This window comes from Trachypithecus francoisi, unplaced genomic scaffold (genome assembly GCF_009764315.1).
Source record: "Trachypithecus francoisi isolate TF-2019V2 unplaced genomic scaffold, Tfra_2.0 Lachesis_group4, whole genome shotgun sequence".
Lineage (NCBI taxonomy): Eukaryota > Metazoa > Chordata > Mammalia > Primates > Cercopithecidae > Trachypithecus > Trachypithecus francoisi.
Window position 1 is genome coordinate 150377459 of NW_022681469.1, and position 15810 is coordinate 150393268.

The following is a 15810-nucleotide window of genomic DNA, read 5'->3' on the forward strand; positions in this document are numbered from 1 at the left end:
AGCCTGCAGTGAGCCGAGATCGTGCCACTGCACACCAAACTTGGCAACAGAGCGAGACTCTGTCTCAAAAAAAAAAAAGAAAGAAAGAAATAGAAAAAATAATCCTAAAATTTACATGTACCCACAAAGGACACAGAATATTCAAAGCAATGCCGAGTATTCTGGGTACACTGAAGGAATCACATTACTTGACTTCAAATTATAATACAGAACTACAGTAACCAAAACAGCATGGTACTGTCATGAAAACAAACATATAGACAAATGGAACAGAATACAGAACCCAGAAATAAATTCAGACATGTACAGTGAACTCACTTTTGACAAAGGTGCCAAGAGTATACAGTGGGGAAAGAAGAATCTCTTCAATAAATGGTTCTGGGAAAATTGGATATCCATATGTAAAATAATGAAAACAGACTCCTATCTCTCATCATATATAAAAATCAAATAAAAATGGATTAAAGATATAAATCTAAGTCGTGAAACTATGAACCTACTAAAAGAAAACATTGGGGAAACTCTCCAGGACATTGACCTGGACAAATACTTCTTGGATAATGCCCTACAAGCACAGGAAACCAAAGCAAAAATGGACAAATGGGATCATATCAAATTAAAAAGCTTCTGCACAGCAAAGAAAGTGATTAACAAAGTGAGGAGACAACCCATTGAATGGGAGAAAATATTTGCAAACTATCCACCTGATAGGGGATTAATAACCAGATTATGTAAGAAGCTCAAATAGCTCAATAGGAAAAAATCTGATAATCCAATTTAAAAACTGGCAAGTGATTGGAACAGACATGTCTCAAAAGAAGACATACAAATGGCAAACAGGTATATAAAAAGGTGCTCAACATCATTGACCATCAGAGAAATTCCAATCAAACCTAAAATGATAATATCATCTCACCTGAGTTAAAGTGGTTTTTACCCAAAAGACAGGCAATAACAAATGCTGGCAACAATGTAGAAAAAAGAGAATCCTCTTACACTGTTGATGGGAATGTGAATTAGTATGGAGAACAGTATGGAGGTACCTCAAAAAACTAAACATAGAACTACTGTATGATCCAGCAATCCCCTGCCAGGTATATACCCAAAAGAAATTAGTACACCAAGGAGATAGCTACACTCCCATGTTTGTTGCAGCACTATTCACAATAGCCAAGATTTGGAAGCAAGCTAAGTGTCCATCAACAGATGAATAGACAAAGAAAATGTGGTACATATACACAATGGAATACTATTCAGCCATCAAAAAGAATGAGATCTTGTCATTTCCAATAACATGGATGGAACCTAACAATATGTTAAGTGAAATAAGCAAGTCACGGAAAGACAGACTTCACATGTTCTCACTTATTTGTGGGAGCTAAAAATTAAAACAATTGAACTCATGGAGATAGAGAGTGGAAGGATGGTTATCAGAGGCTAAGAAGGGTAGTGAGGGTGGTGAGGGGATTGTTAATGGGTACAAGGATATAGTTAGATAGAATGAATAAGGTCCAGTATTTGATAGCACAACAGGGTGACTATAGTCAATGATAAATTGTACATTTTAGAAGAATGAAGAGTACAATTGAAATGTTTCTAACACAAAGAGATGAAAAATACTTAAGGTAGTGGATACTCCATTTATCCTGATATGATTATTACACATTATGTGCCTATAACAAAATATCTCATGTGCCCCATAAATATATAGACCTGCTATGTACCCATAAAAATTAAAAATTAAGGGCTGAGCATGGTGGCTCATGCCTGTAATCCCAGAACTTTGGGAAGCTGAGGCTGGAAGATCGCTTGAGCTCAGGAATTCGAGACCAGTCTGGGCAACATAGTGAAACCCTGTCTCTACTGAAAATAAAAATTTAAAAAATAGTTGGGTGTGGTAGTACATGCTCATTGTCCCAGCTACTCCAGAGGCTGAGGCAGGAGGATCACTTAAGCCCAGGAGTTAGAGCTTGTGGTGAGCTATGATTGTGCCACTGCACTGCAGCCTGGGTAACAGTAAAACCCTGTCTCAAAAAAAATTAAAAATTAAAAAAATCAATAAACATTTCACCATATTAATAGTATAAAGTAAAATTGCCATATGACTGAATAAATGAAAAATATTATATTTGATGAATTGAATACCCATTTGTGATTTTTAAAGTCTATTAGTAAAATACGAATTAAAGAGAACTTCCTCAATCTGATAAAAACTATATAAAAAAACTTTAAATCTAACATCATACTTCATAGTAAACATCTGAGTGCTTTCCTCACAAGACTGAAAATAAAGCAGAGATGTCAGCTCTTGTCATTTTTATATATTTTACTGGAGGTTCTTACCAGTCAATAAGGCAAACAAAAAGCATAAATATTCAAAAGAGTTTGTTATTTTATACTGAAAAAAGGTAGAAAATATACAAGAATCTACAGAGCATCTACCAGAATTACTAAGAGAATATATCAAAATTAAAAGCTATAAAGTCAATATACAAAAATCAGTTATATTCATTTCTAGTTTCTGCTCAGAGATGTAGAGAGCAGAAAAAAGACATCACTACTAACACTACAGGAATAAAAGAATGGACTAAGGCAAGATCACAACTTTTTTTTAACTCATCCTAGTACTGATGTTTCAGGTCAAAAAATTGTTCCAGAATTGAAGGACAGACAGAAACCCACAGGAAAAGACAAGATGGGAACATTAACTTTTCTAGGCAAGAAAGCCACAGATATGAGAAGAGTTCTAAAGCAAGGACCTAATTGCTAGAATATGCTTTGGCAGACAAGCAAAAACTTTGAGCCATAAACAGGAATCATCTGTAGCTGCTTTTTTCTTTCTTTCTTTTGTTCTTTTCCTTTTTTTTTTTTTTTTTTTTGAGACATAGTCTCACTCTGTTGCTCAGGCTAGAGTGCAGTGGCGCAATCTCAGCTCACTGCAACATCCACCTCCCAGGTTTAAGCGATTCTCCTGACTCAGCCTCCTGAGTAACTGGGATTATAGCCGTGCCACCACACCTGGCTAATTTTTGTATTTTTAGTAGAGATGGGTTTCACTGTGTTGGCCAGGTTGGTCTTGAACTCCTCACCTTGTGATCCTCCGCCTCGGCCTCCCAAAGTGCTGGGATTACAGGTGTGAGCCACTGCACCCAGCCCTGTAGCTGTTTTTTGTTTGTTTGTTTTCTGGTTTGGTTTTTATTTGTCCTTATTTGGAAATCTGTCATTCTAAGTAGAGAATAAAGAGTATATTAATTATATTTTTTAATTTATTAAGGTTTGATTTAATGTATGTATTTAATTTTTATTTGTAATTTCAACTTTTAGATTCAGAGAGTACATGTGCAGGTTTGTTATGCGGGGATACTGAATGTGCTGAGGTTTGAGGGTGTGAATGATCCCATCACCCAGGTACTAAGCATAGTACTCAACAGGTAGATTTTCTGCCCCACCACTCCCCCCCCACCCTGTAGTAGTCCTCAGTGTCCATTGTTGCCATCTATGGCATGAGTCTCATACTCGTATGTTTATGAGTACCCAATGTTTACCCCCACTTGTAAATGAGAACATGTGGTATTTGGTTTTCTGTTTCTGTATTAATTCACTTAGGATAATGGCCTCCAGCAGCACCCATGTTGCTGCAAAGGACACATTTCATTTTTTATGGCTGCAGAGTATTCCACGGTGTATATGTACCACACTTTTTTTTTTTTTTTTTTTGAGACAGAATCTCGCTCTATCACCCAGGCTGGAGCGCAGTGGTGCAATCTCAGCTCACTGCAATCTCCACCTCCCAAGTTCAAACAATTATCCTGCCTCAGCCTCCTGAGTAGCTGGGATCACAGTTGCCCACCACCACGCCCAGCTAATTTTTTGTATTTTTAGTAGAGACAGGGTTTCACCATGTTGGTCAGCCTGCTCTCAAACTCCTGACCTCAGACTATCCATCAGTCTCAGCCTCCCAAAGTGCTGGGATTACAGGTGTGAGCCACTGCGCCCAGCCATGTACCACATTTTTAATCCAGTCTACCATTGATGGACACCTAGGTTGATTCAATGTCTCAGCTATTGTGAATAGAGCTGAGATGAAAACAAGTACAGGCTGGGTGCGGTGGCTCACACCCCTAATCCCAACACTTTAGGAGGCCGAGGCAGGCAGATCACTTGAGGTCAGGAGTTTGAGACCGGCTGGGCCAACATGGTGAAACCCTGTCTCTAGTAAAAATACAAACATTAGCTGGGCGCGGTGGTGCATGTCTGTCATCTCAGCTACTCAAGAGGCTGAGGTACGAGAATCAGTTGAAACCGGGAGGTGAAGGTTGCAGTAAGCCAAGATTGCGCCACTGCACTCCCGCCTGGGTGACAGAGTGAGACTCTGTCTCAAATTTTTAAAAAAGAAAACAGGACGGGTGCAGTGGTTCACACCTGTAATCCCAGCACTTTGAGAGACGGAGGCAGGCGGATCACCTGAGGTTGGGAGTTTGAGACCAGCCTGACCAACATAGTGAAACCCTGTCTCTAATAAAAATACAAAATTAGCCAGGTGCGGTGGCACATGCCTGTAATCCCAGCTACTTGGGAGGCTGAGGCAGGAGCATCGCTTGAACCCAGGAGGCAGAGGTTGCAGTGAGCCAAGATTGAGCCACTGCACTCCAGCCTGGGCAACAAGAGCAAAAACTCTATCTCAAAAAAGAGAAAAGAGAAGAGAAGAGAAGAGAAGAAGTGTGCATGTGTCTTTTTTGTAGAACAAAAAATAATCTGTAGCTCCTCAAAAACTTTTTCTCCTTGAACCCAACTAGACATTCAGTAAAAAATTGATAGAACTCTGAAAAAAAAAATCTCTCTCAAGTTACAGCACTGGGACATGCAACAGCAGCAATGCTGGCAAGAAGCTCTAATAGAACTTTCTCCTCTACAGAATAAAAAAGCCTTCCTCTATGGGTGAAGAGCCAAGAAGCACTCTCTTAGGGTGCTGGTGAAAGCACACTGCTTCTGAAAGTAGGGAACATAAAAAAAGCTTGAAGCCCTAGAAGATGTACAGAAATTCACAATGGATTCAGAACCATGTCAGAAGAAGAGAAAGAGAAAGTCATACCCCCGGGGCCCAGAGGCAGAGTGCTTGCCTAAGACTGGCAATCAAATAAAAAAGTATTCTCACGTACCTTCATCACCAGGCTAACTGCTATCAAGATACATATTCTCTGCAAGAGATATTGCAAGAGACATACTCATTCTGAGGCATAGCACCAAAGGAAGACTTAAGGTTGAGGGTGAAATCATCATCAGAAAAACATCCTCTGGCAAACCAACCCCTACCCTCAACACAAGTTATCACCAGAGACATTCAAAGCCCATAGGGTAGACCAGGCGCGGTGGCTCATGCCTGTAATCCCAGCACTTTGGGAGGCCGAGGAGGGCAGATCACCTGAGGTTGAGAGTTTGAGACCAGGCTGATCAACATGGAGAAACCCCATCTCTACTAAAAATACAAAATTAGCCGAGCATGGTGGTGCATGCCTATAATCCCAGCTACTCAGGAGGCTGAGGCAGGAGAACCGCTTGAACCCAGGAGGCAGAGGTTGCAAGTGAGCCAAGATCGTGCCACTGCACTCTAGCCTGGGCAACAAGAGTGAAACTCCATCCAAAAAAAAAAAAGCCTATAGGATAGTAAGAATCACACTATAGCAACATCAAATCTCAAGCCCAGCTTTACTCAGAGAAACACAAACCTCTGTACTAAAGGCCTAGTAAAAGAAAAGGCATGTCAGCTGCAGACATAAAATCTACTTATCTCAGTTTCTATGGTTCTACATAAGATGTCCACTTTTCAGCCCCCAGAATTAGCCGGGGTTGGTGGTGGGCTCCTATAATCCTAGCTACTTGGGAGGCTGAGGCAAGAGAATCACTTGAACCCGGGAGGAGGAGGTTGCAGTGAGCAGAGATTGTGCCATTGCACTCTAGCTGGGGCAACAAGAGTGAAACTCCGTCTCAAAAAAAAAAAAAAAAAATTACTGTCAAGACCAATGTCAAGGACATTTTCCCCTATGTTCTCTCCTCAGAGTTTTATGACTTCAGGTCCTACTTTTAGGTCTTTTATCTATTTTGAGTTGGTTTTTTGGTATAGTGTAAGATAATGGTCCAATATCATTCTTTTGCCTATAGAAATTCAGTTTTCCTGGAACCATTTAGTGAAGAGATGATTTTTTTCCTCAGTATGTCCTTTTGGTGCCCTTTTGAAAAATTAGCTAACCATGAATGTTTGGACTTATTTCTGGGAGCTCTATTGTGTTTCACTGGCCTATGTTTCTGTTTCTATGATGGTACCATACTATATTGATTACTATAGCTTTGTAATATAATTTTAAATCAGGATGTGTGATGATCTGTGTTCATTGCAGCATTATTTACAATAGCTAAGATATGGAAACTTAAGTTCTATTATGATCCTAGTCACTCTTTTTTCATCGCCTCCCTTCACTTCTTGTATCCCTCTCTCCCTTCCTCCCTCTCCTTCTCTCATTCTTCGTTTCCAATATAAATGGAACTACCATATGATCCAGCAATCCCACTACTTGGTATATACCCAAAGGAAAAAATATCAATATATAGAAGAGATCTGTGCATCCCTTTGTTTATTGAACCAGTATTCACCACAGCAAAAATATGGAATCAACCTAAATGTCCATCAATAGATATATGGATTTAAAAAGTTGTATATATACACATTTAAATACTATTTGGGGCCAGGTGTGGTGGCTAACACTTGTAGTCTCAGCACTTTGGGAGGCTGAGGCAGGTGGATCACCTGAGGTCAGGAGTTTGAAACCAACCTGGCCAACAGGGTGAAACCCCATCTCTACTAAAACTACAAAATTATCCAGGCATGGGGGTGCATGCCTGTAATCCCAGCTACTTGGGAGGCCGAGGCAGGAGAATTGCTTTAACCTGGGAGGCGGAGGTTGCAGTGAGCTGAGATCATGCCGTTGCACTCCAGCCTGGGCAACAAGAGTGAAACTCCATCTCAAAAAAAAAAAAAAAAAAAAAATAGAATTTGGCCACATAAAAAAAAGGAAATCCTATCATTTGCATTAACATGGATGGAACTAGAGGTCATTATGTTAAGTGAAGTAAGTCAGACACAGAAAGACAAATATGTCACTCATATGCGTCAGCTTAAAAAGTTGATCTCATAGAAGTAGAGTAGAATGATAGCTACCAGAGGCTGGGAAGGGTGTGTGAGTAGTGGGGGGATGAACAGAGGTTGGCTGGTGGGTTCAAACATTCAGTTAGGCAGAAAAAATAAGTTCTAATGTTCTATAGCAGAGTAGGGAGACTATAGTTTATAACAATGTATTATATAAATAGCTAAAAGAAGGGACTTGAAATGTTCCCAAAACATAGAAATAATAAATATTTGAGGTAATAGATACATGAAGTACCCTGATTTGATTATTATATATTCTATGCATATAACAAAATATTGCCTCAAGCCTGTAATCCCAGCACTTTGGGAGGCCGAGACGGGCGGATCACGAGGTCAGGAGATCGAGACCATCCTGGCTAACACAGTGAAACCCCGTCTCTACTAAAAAAAAAAAAAAATACAAAAAACTAGCCGGGCAAGGTGGCGGGCGCCTGTAGTCCCAGCTACTTGGGAGGCTGAGGCAGGAGAATGGCATAAACCCGGGAGGCGGAGCTTGCAGTGAGCTGAGATCGGGCCACTGCACTCCAGCCTGGGCGACAGAGCAAGACTCTGTCTCAACCAAAAAAAAAAAAAAAAAAAAATATTGCCTATACCCCATCAATATGTATTAATATTACATATCATTTAATTTTTAAAAAAACGGAGCCTTGGAGAGGTGATTAGGTCATACAGTTCCACCCACATGAATAGGACTACTGCATTTATAACAGAAGTTTGAGCGACACTGTTTGCTTCTCCTGCCGTGTGAGGACACAGCTAGAAGCTATTTTTGAAGCAGAGAGTAAGCCCTCACCTAACACCAAACCAGCTGGTCCTTTGATCTTGGACTTCCCATCCTCTAGAACTGTGAGCAATGCATTTCTATTGTTTATAAATTACCAAGTCTAAGGTATTTTGTTATAGCTGCCCAAACAGACTAAGATACTTGCTAAAGGATTTGTTGCTAGTTTTTGTATATCAGATTAATGTTTGACTAATTGGCTTTTGGGATCTCTTCTAATTCTAAAATTTTATGTTTTAGTGTCATGTGAACAAAGGAGTATTAACCATGATTTGATACACAACACAGCCCAAAGATAAAATGGAATGAGCATAGGCCAATGGTTCAGTCTCTGAGAAATTCCTCTCAGAGGATGGTTATTTATGAAAAGCAATGACAGGCCGGGCGCAGTGGCCTGTAATCCCAATACTTTGGGCGACTGAGGTGGGTAGATCACCTCAGGTCAGGAGTTCGAGACCAGGCTGGCCAACATGGTGAAGCCCTGTCTCTACTAAAAAAATACAAAAGTTAGCCGGGCATGAAGGAGGGTGCCTGTAATCCCAGCTACTTGGGAGGCTGAAGCGGGAGAATCGCTTAAACCCAGAAGGCAGAGGTTGCAGTGAGCTGAGATTGCGCCACTGCACTCCAGCCTAAGCAACAGAGCCAGACTCCGTCTAAAAAGAAAAAAAACTTGCTCTAACCTCACACTCAGTAAAGCAATCAGCAAGCAGTCATCCAACCATTTGCTAAAATAACTTAGTCAAAAAATTATTTATTGTCAGTATATACATTCTGCAAATATATCCATCAAAACAGCACTGTTCTTCTCACTTATTGGGAGATTCAGAAGTTTTACTTTGAATTTCTTTGGTGTTAAGTAGAAATAGTCTTTTGCACTGCTAATAAGGTCGTCGGACTCAAAAAACATGTATCAATTATCTAAATCACCATTGATATTTAACTCCAATTAGTATAAAAGCTAATTCATGCCCAAACATAACAAACAAGACTTTATCATCTATGCCTACATCAGTTTACCAAGTCAATATTTTTAAGCTCTATAATCTTATTGAAGTACAAAATGCAGAGTTATATTTGAAAGATATACTTAACTGTATCTCCATCAGCAGGTATTTGTGTGGGCATATGCGCTGTTCTTTCCGCCATGCTACACTAAAAGAGCTGGAAATTTAAAAAAAAAATTTTTTTTAATTACTTACAAAGGCTATATTCTTACGACATAATTTAGATCAATTAGGGGGCATAACATAGGTATTTTCGCAAGCTTCAGTTTTTAGTTCACACTATTAATCTGTTTTAAACTGTGGCTGTCTTGCTAGATGGGCTTATATATGATGAATAGTATGTAATATTCAACTTATAATGTAGAGTAATACATTTGACCATAAGCATACAAAAAGCATCTTAAAGTTAAATTCCCTTTGGAAATCAAGAGGATAAGAGCACTCTTCTTCTTTAAATGACTCTATGGTCATAAGAAAGGAAAGTAGAAAATTTTGCTTTAAAAAATGGTTAGTAAAAAAAAAAGCAAGACATTAATAAGCACTTAACTTTCCAGAGTAGCATACCAGAGGAGGCTTGAGCATTTGAATTTACCCATTGAAGGAGAATTGTGAAAGCAGACCTTAAAAACTCTAAACAAGTCCTTTAGACACTGAACTAAAATAATGATAATTCTCATTTATGAAGCATCTATTATGCACCTAGCATTGTGCTAAGGGTTTATGTGCTTTATTTACCTCTGTTAGTCCTCATAGTAGATCTGAGATACATGTATTTTCATTGCCATATGCCAGGTGAAAAAATTCAGACTCAGAAAGATTAAGTAACTTACTTTCCCAGGGATTCAGCTGTGCAGCAGACACAGGTCCGAACTGATTCCAAGCTGGTGTCCTTTCTACTGTCCCCAGTTGTGGACCAAATAAACATTCACTGTGTTTGTAACAGTTGGGAACAGGGAGGAGAAGTACAAGAGAGCATGCTGTGCTCATCTCCAAGCAGAACTGCCTGAGAAGGCCATACTACCCTACTTTTGAACACAGCACAAAGATACTAAGAATATGAGGCATGTTTCAAAAGGAAATAGTATATATTTGTAAAGCAAGTATTTGAAATATTTGAGAAGCAAACAGAATCAAACAATGGTTCTGTGCCATAATCTCTTCACAGATAGAGCAATATCCTGAGGATTATTGCACTTTAGTATACAAATGTGTATCATTTTCCCTAAAATTAAACAATGTTTTCTGATATGGAAAGAGTTCTGTTTTGGGGCATAGTTTAGTCCAGTATGTATGAAGATTTTTTTTATTTATTTATCAGAAACTTAATGGTGGACATTGCAGTAATTTCCAGCCTTTTTTTTTTTTTTTTTTTTTTGAGATGGAGTCTCACTCTGTCGACAGGCTGGAGTGCAGTGGTGTAATCTCGGCTCACTGCAAGCTCTGCCTCCAGGGTTCACACCATTCTCCTGCCTCAGCCTCCCTAGTAGCTATGACTACAGGCGCCTACCGCCACACCTGGCTAATTTTTTGTATTTTTAATAGAGACGAGGTTTCACCATGCTAGCCAGTATGGTCTTGATCTCCTGACCTCGTGATCCACCCACCTCAGCCTCCCGAAGTGCTGGGATTACAGGCAAGAGCCACCATGCCCGGCTAGTAATTTCTAGCTTTTAATGGAAATCAGCAACAAACATTGTTGATTTAAGTCAACAGTGTTTGGCCAGACACAGTGGCTAACACCTATAATCCCAGCACTTTGGGAGGCCAAGGCAGGAGGATCACTTGAGGCCAAGAGTTTGAGACCAGACTGGCCAACATGGCAAAATCCCGTCTCTACTAAAAATACAAAACTTAGCTGGGCATAGTGGTGCAGGCCTGTAATCCCAGCTACTCAGGAGGCTGAGGCACAAGAATTGCTTGAACCCAGAAGGCGGAGGTTGCAGTGAGTCAAGATCCCGCCACTGCATTCCAGCCTGGGTGACACAACAAGACTCTGACTCAAAAAATAAATAAATAAATAATAATGTTTATTTAAATGAACAATAAATATTGTTTTTGAAATACGGTAGTAATTTGAAGTAAATTACAACAAATTCAATTAATTTGAAGTAAATTACTACATTATACAGAGTATCTCTGTATAATGACTGAATTTTTGGCAAATCTGCCAAAAATTATTTGAGAACTAGAGACGCAACTTATCTTGTATTTAAAAGCCTAATTAAGTGTCTTAAACAAATAGGGGTTTATTTCTTTCACATAAGTCTAGAGCAGAAGTTCTCAAAGTATGATCAGCGGGCACTGAGGATTCCTGAGACTCTTTGGGGGGACCCATGGGTTCAATTTTTTCTAATAATACGAGGGCTTTTTGTTTTTGTTTTGAGATAGAGCCTCACTCTGTCACCAAAGCTAGAATCTAGTGGCGCAGTCGCAACTCACTGCAGCCTCAACCTCCCAAGCTCAAGCGATCCTCCCTACCTCAGCCTCCCAAATAGCTGGGATTACAGGCATCTGCCATCACACCCTGCTAATTTTTGCATTTTTTTGTAGAGATGGGGTTTTGCCATGTTGCCCAGGCTGATCTCGAACTCCTGAACTCAAGTAATTCTTCTGCCTGGCCTCCCAAAGTGCTGGGATTACAGGTGTGAGTAGTATGGCCACTGCACTTAGCCCATACTAGGATTTAATTTGCCTTTCCACTGTGTTGATATTTACACTGATGGTTCAAAAGCAATGGTGGTTAAAACTACTGCTACCTTCGGCTGGGCACAGTGGCTTACACCTGTAATCCCAACACTTTGGGAGGCCAAGGTGGGTGTATCACCTGAGGTCAGCAGTTCGAGACCAGCCTGGCCAACATGGTGAAACCATGTCTCTACTAAAAATACAAAAAATGGCTGGGTGTGGTGGTGGGCACCTGTAATCTCAGCTATTCGGGAGGCTGAGGCAGGAGAATTGCTTGAGCCCAGGAGGCAGAGGTTGCAGTGAGCAGGGATCACACCACTGCACTCCAGCCTGGGCAACAAGAGTGAGACACCGTCTCAAAACAAAACAAAAAAACCTGCTACCTTCATCAAAAAAATGGCTCCAAATTGTATTATTAGTTATTGCACTATTCACCTCACATATTCACAACAACAAAAACCAATGAATACCCATAAAGCATTTATACTGTATAGAAGTATGATGGTTGTCTTGAGGAAAACAAGTTCTGTGATTGATCGAGTTTTGAGAAATAGGAACTCCTTTTTTTCATGGAATATTATTAATTTCAAGTGCAATTGACAAACACTGATGATTTAAGCTTGGGGATTTCTAAGACAGATTCTTGAAAATGAATGAAGCATAGTTTGTAACACTAAGTAAAATAACTAAGCCAGGCGAGGTGGATTGTGCAATCCCAGCACTTTGGGAGTCTGAAGCAGGAGAACTGCTTGAGCCCAGGAGTCTGAAACTAGCCTGGTCAGCATAGCGAGACCCGGTCTCTACAGAAGAAAAATTTAAAAATTAGGCATGGTGGTGCGTGCCTGTAGTCCCAGCTACTCCGGAGGCTGAGACAGGAGAATGGCGTAACCCTGGGAGGCGGAGCTTGCAGTGAGCTGAGATCCGGCCACTGCACTCCAGCCTGGGCGACAGAGCGAGACTCCGTCTCAAAAAAAAAAAAAAAAAAAAAAAGACTTACATAAGAATGTGAATAGCACCTTTATCAAAATAACCTAAAACTATAAACAATATGTCCAACAAGAGGGCTATAAACAATCTGTGGTGTATTTATTCAAAGAAGACTAGTTAGCAATGGACGAGTTTGTTTATATATGAAACAGAGTGGATGAATCTCAAAGTCAAGATACTGAGTAGAAAAAGCCAGAAACAAAATTATCTGTACTATTTGATTTCATTCATGTGAAACTTCAGAAAAGGCAAAGCTATTTCAGGGCAAGAGGAATTTGAACAGTGTTTGCCATTAAGATGAGAAGGCTGACTTGAAAGGGGCCTGAAGAAACTTTCTGGATTTAAATGTTGGTAAAAGCTCATTAAAATCCCTGCATTTTCCTGTGTACATTATATGTTGATTTTAAAAATAATGTTACACAAAGATAAAGCATAAGTTGCCTAACACATTACTTCTCAGAAACCCAACAGTGCTTTTTGTAATCTTTTTCTTTTTCTTTTTCTTTTTTTGAGATGGAGTTTCACTCTTTTTGCCCAGACTGGAGTGCAGTGGCCTGATCTCGGCTCACTGCAACCTCCACCTCCCGGGTTCAAGCAGTTCTCCTGCCTTAACCTCTCAGGTAGCTGGGATTACAGGCATGTGCCGCTATGCCCGGCTAATTCTGTATTTTTAGTAGAGATGGGGTTGGTGAAACCCCAGGCTGGTCTCGAACTCCTGACCTCAGGTGATCTGCCCACCTCAGCCTCCCAAAGTGCTGGATTACAGGCGTGAGCCACTGCACCCAGCCTAAGTCTGTTTCTTTTCTTCCCTTTTCTTCCTTTTTTGAGACAGGGTCTTGCTCTGTCACCCAGGCTACAGTGCAATGGCATGATCATGGCTCACACTGCAGCCTCAACCTCCCAGGCTCAAGCAATCCTCCCAACTTAGCCTCCCAAGTAGCTGGGACTACAGGTGCACACCACCATGCCTGGCTAATTTTTGTATTTTCTATAGAGATGAGGGTCTCACTACATTGCCCAGGCTGGTCTCAAACTCCTGGTCTCAAGCAGTCCTTCCACCTCAGCCTCCCAAAATGCTGGGATGACAGGTTTGAACCACTGCACCTGGCCTGTTTGCCTTTTGAGGAATGGCCACACTGTTTTTCAGAGCAGCCACAACCCCCACCAGCAATGTATGTGTTCCAGTTTCACCACCTTGCCAAAACTTATATTCTGTTTTTGGTTTTTCAGTAGCCATCCTAGTAAGTATAAAGTGGTAACTTTGCATCTTATTTCCCGTTTGTATATTTTCTTTGGAAAAATGTCTATTCAAGTCCTTCATCCATTTTAGTTATTTTTCCTTTTTGCTGTTGAGTTGTAGGAGTTATTTATGTATTTTGGATATCATACCTTTATCACATATACAATTTGAAAATATTTTCACCCATTCTGTAAGTTGTCTTTTCACTTTTTTGATATTCTTGATATTGTCCTTCGATATGCCACTGCCACACAGTTTTGATTACTGTAGCTTTGTAGAAAGCTTTGAAACTGGGGAGTGCTGCCGACACCCCGGTGGAGAAGCTGAGGTCAACATCAGATTTGAAATATTTAAAGTGGATACAAAACTATTTCAGCAATGCAGACAATTAAGTGTGGTGTTGTGGGCGATGGTGCTGTTAGTAAAACATGTCTCCTGATATCCTACACAACAAATAAATTTCCATCGGAATATGTACCGACTGTTTTTGACAATTATGCAGTCAGTTATGATTGGTGGAGAACCATATACTCTTGGGCTTTTTGATACTGCAGGGCAAGAGGATTATGACAGATTACTACTACTGAGTTATCCACAGACAGATGTATTTCTAGTCTGTTTTTCAGTGGTCTCTCCACCTTCATTTGAAAATGTGAAAGAAAAGTGGGTGCCTGAGATAACTCACCACTGTCCAAAGCCTCCTTTCTTGCTTGCTGGGACCCAAACTAATCTCAGAGATGACCCCTCTATTATTGAGAACCTTTCCAAGAACAAGCAGAAGCCTATCACTCCAGAGACTGCTGAAAAGCTGGTCCATGACCTGAAGGCAGTAAGGTATGTGGAGTGTTCCGCACTCACACAGAAAGGCCTAAAGAATGTCTTTGACAAAGCAATATTGGCTGCCCTGGAGCCTCCAGAATTGAAGAAGAGCTACAGATGTGTGCTGCTATGAACATCTCTCCAGAGCCCTTTCTGCACAGCTGGTGTCAGCATCATAGTAAAAGCAGTGTTTAAATCAAACTAAAGATTAAAAATTAAAATTCATTTTTGGAATAATGACAAATGCCGTGCACCTACCCACATGCACTCACTCATGTGAGACAAGGCCCATAGGCATGGCCCCTCCCCCTCCCAGGACTAGTTAATTTTGAGTAATTGTGTATTGTCAGAAAAGTGATTAGTACTAGTTTTTGTTTTGTTTCAAACAATTTTTTTGTTGTTGTTTAAAAGCAAGGCATGGGCCGAGCACAGTGGCTTACGCCTGTAATGCCAGCACTTTGGGAGGCTGAAGCGGGCAGATCATGAGGTCAGGAGGTCGAGACCATCCTGGCTAACACGGTGAAACCCCGTCTCTAGTAAAAATACAAAAAATTAGCTGGGCATGGTGGCACGTGCCTGTAGTCCCAGCTAATTGGGAGGCTGAGGTAGGAGACTCACTTGAACCCGGGAGGGGGAGGTTGTAGTGAGCCGAGGTTGCACCATTGCACTCCACCCTGGGTGACAGGGCAAGACGATTTCACAAAAAAAAAAAGCAAGGCATGCTTGTGGATGACTTTGTAATAAATTAACTGCAATTGTTGAAGCTGCTCCCTGTTTCCACTCTGGAGAGTAATCTGGGACATCTTAGTGTTGTTTTTTTTCTCCTCTTCTTTGTGGGGAGTGTGTGTGGGGTTTTTTTTCAGTACTGTTTTTTTAATTCATTAACCAGTGGATAGCCCTTAAAGGGAGGAGGACAGAATGATTCCACATTCCACTTCCTAGATCTAGTTGAGAAACCATGCTCCTCATCTGGTGCTCTTAGGAAGGAGTAGAGTAAATGCCTCATTTAGTAACATGCTCCTTTTTGAAAGTTGCCTTTTCTCTCCACCCTCGAGTAGGTTCAGTATTTGATGAAACTCACGAAAGTGGGTGG

The 15810-nt window shown here is 40.6% G+C and overlaps 1 pseudogene; it reads left to right on the forward strand.

Moving 5' to 3' along the window:
• The first annotated feature begins 14198 nt into the window (after nucleotides 1–14198).
• LOC117072884 lies at nucleotides 14199–14850 on the forward strand (annotated as a pseudogene).
• The last annotated feature ends 960 nt before the right edge of the window (nucleotides 14851–15810 follow it).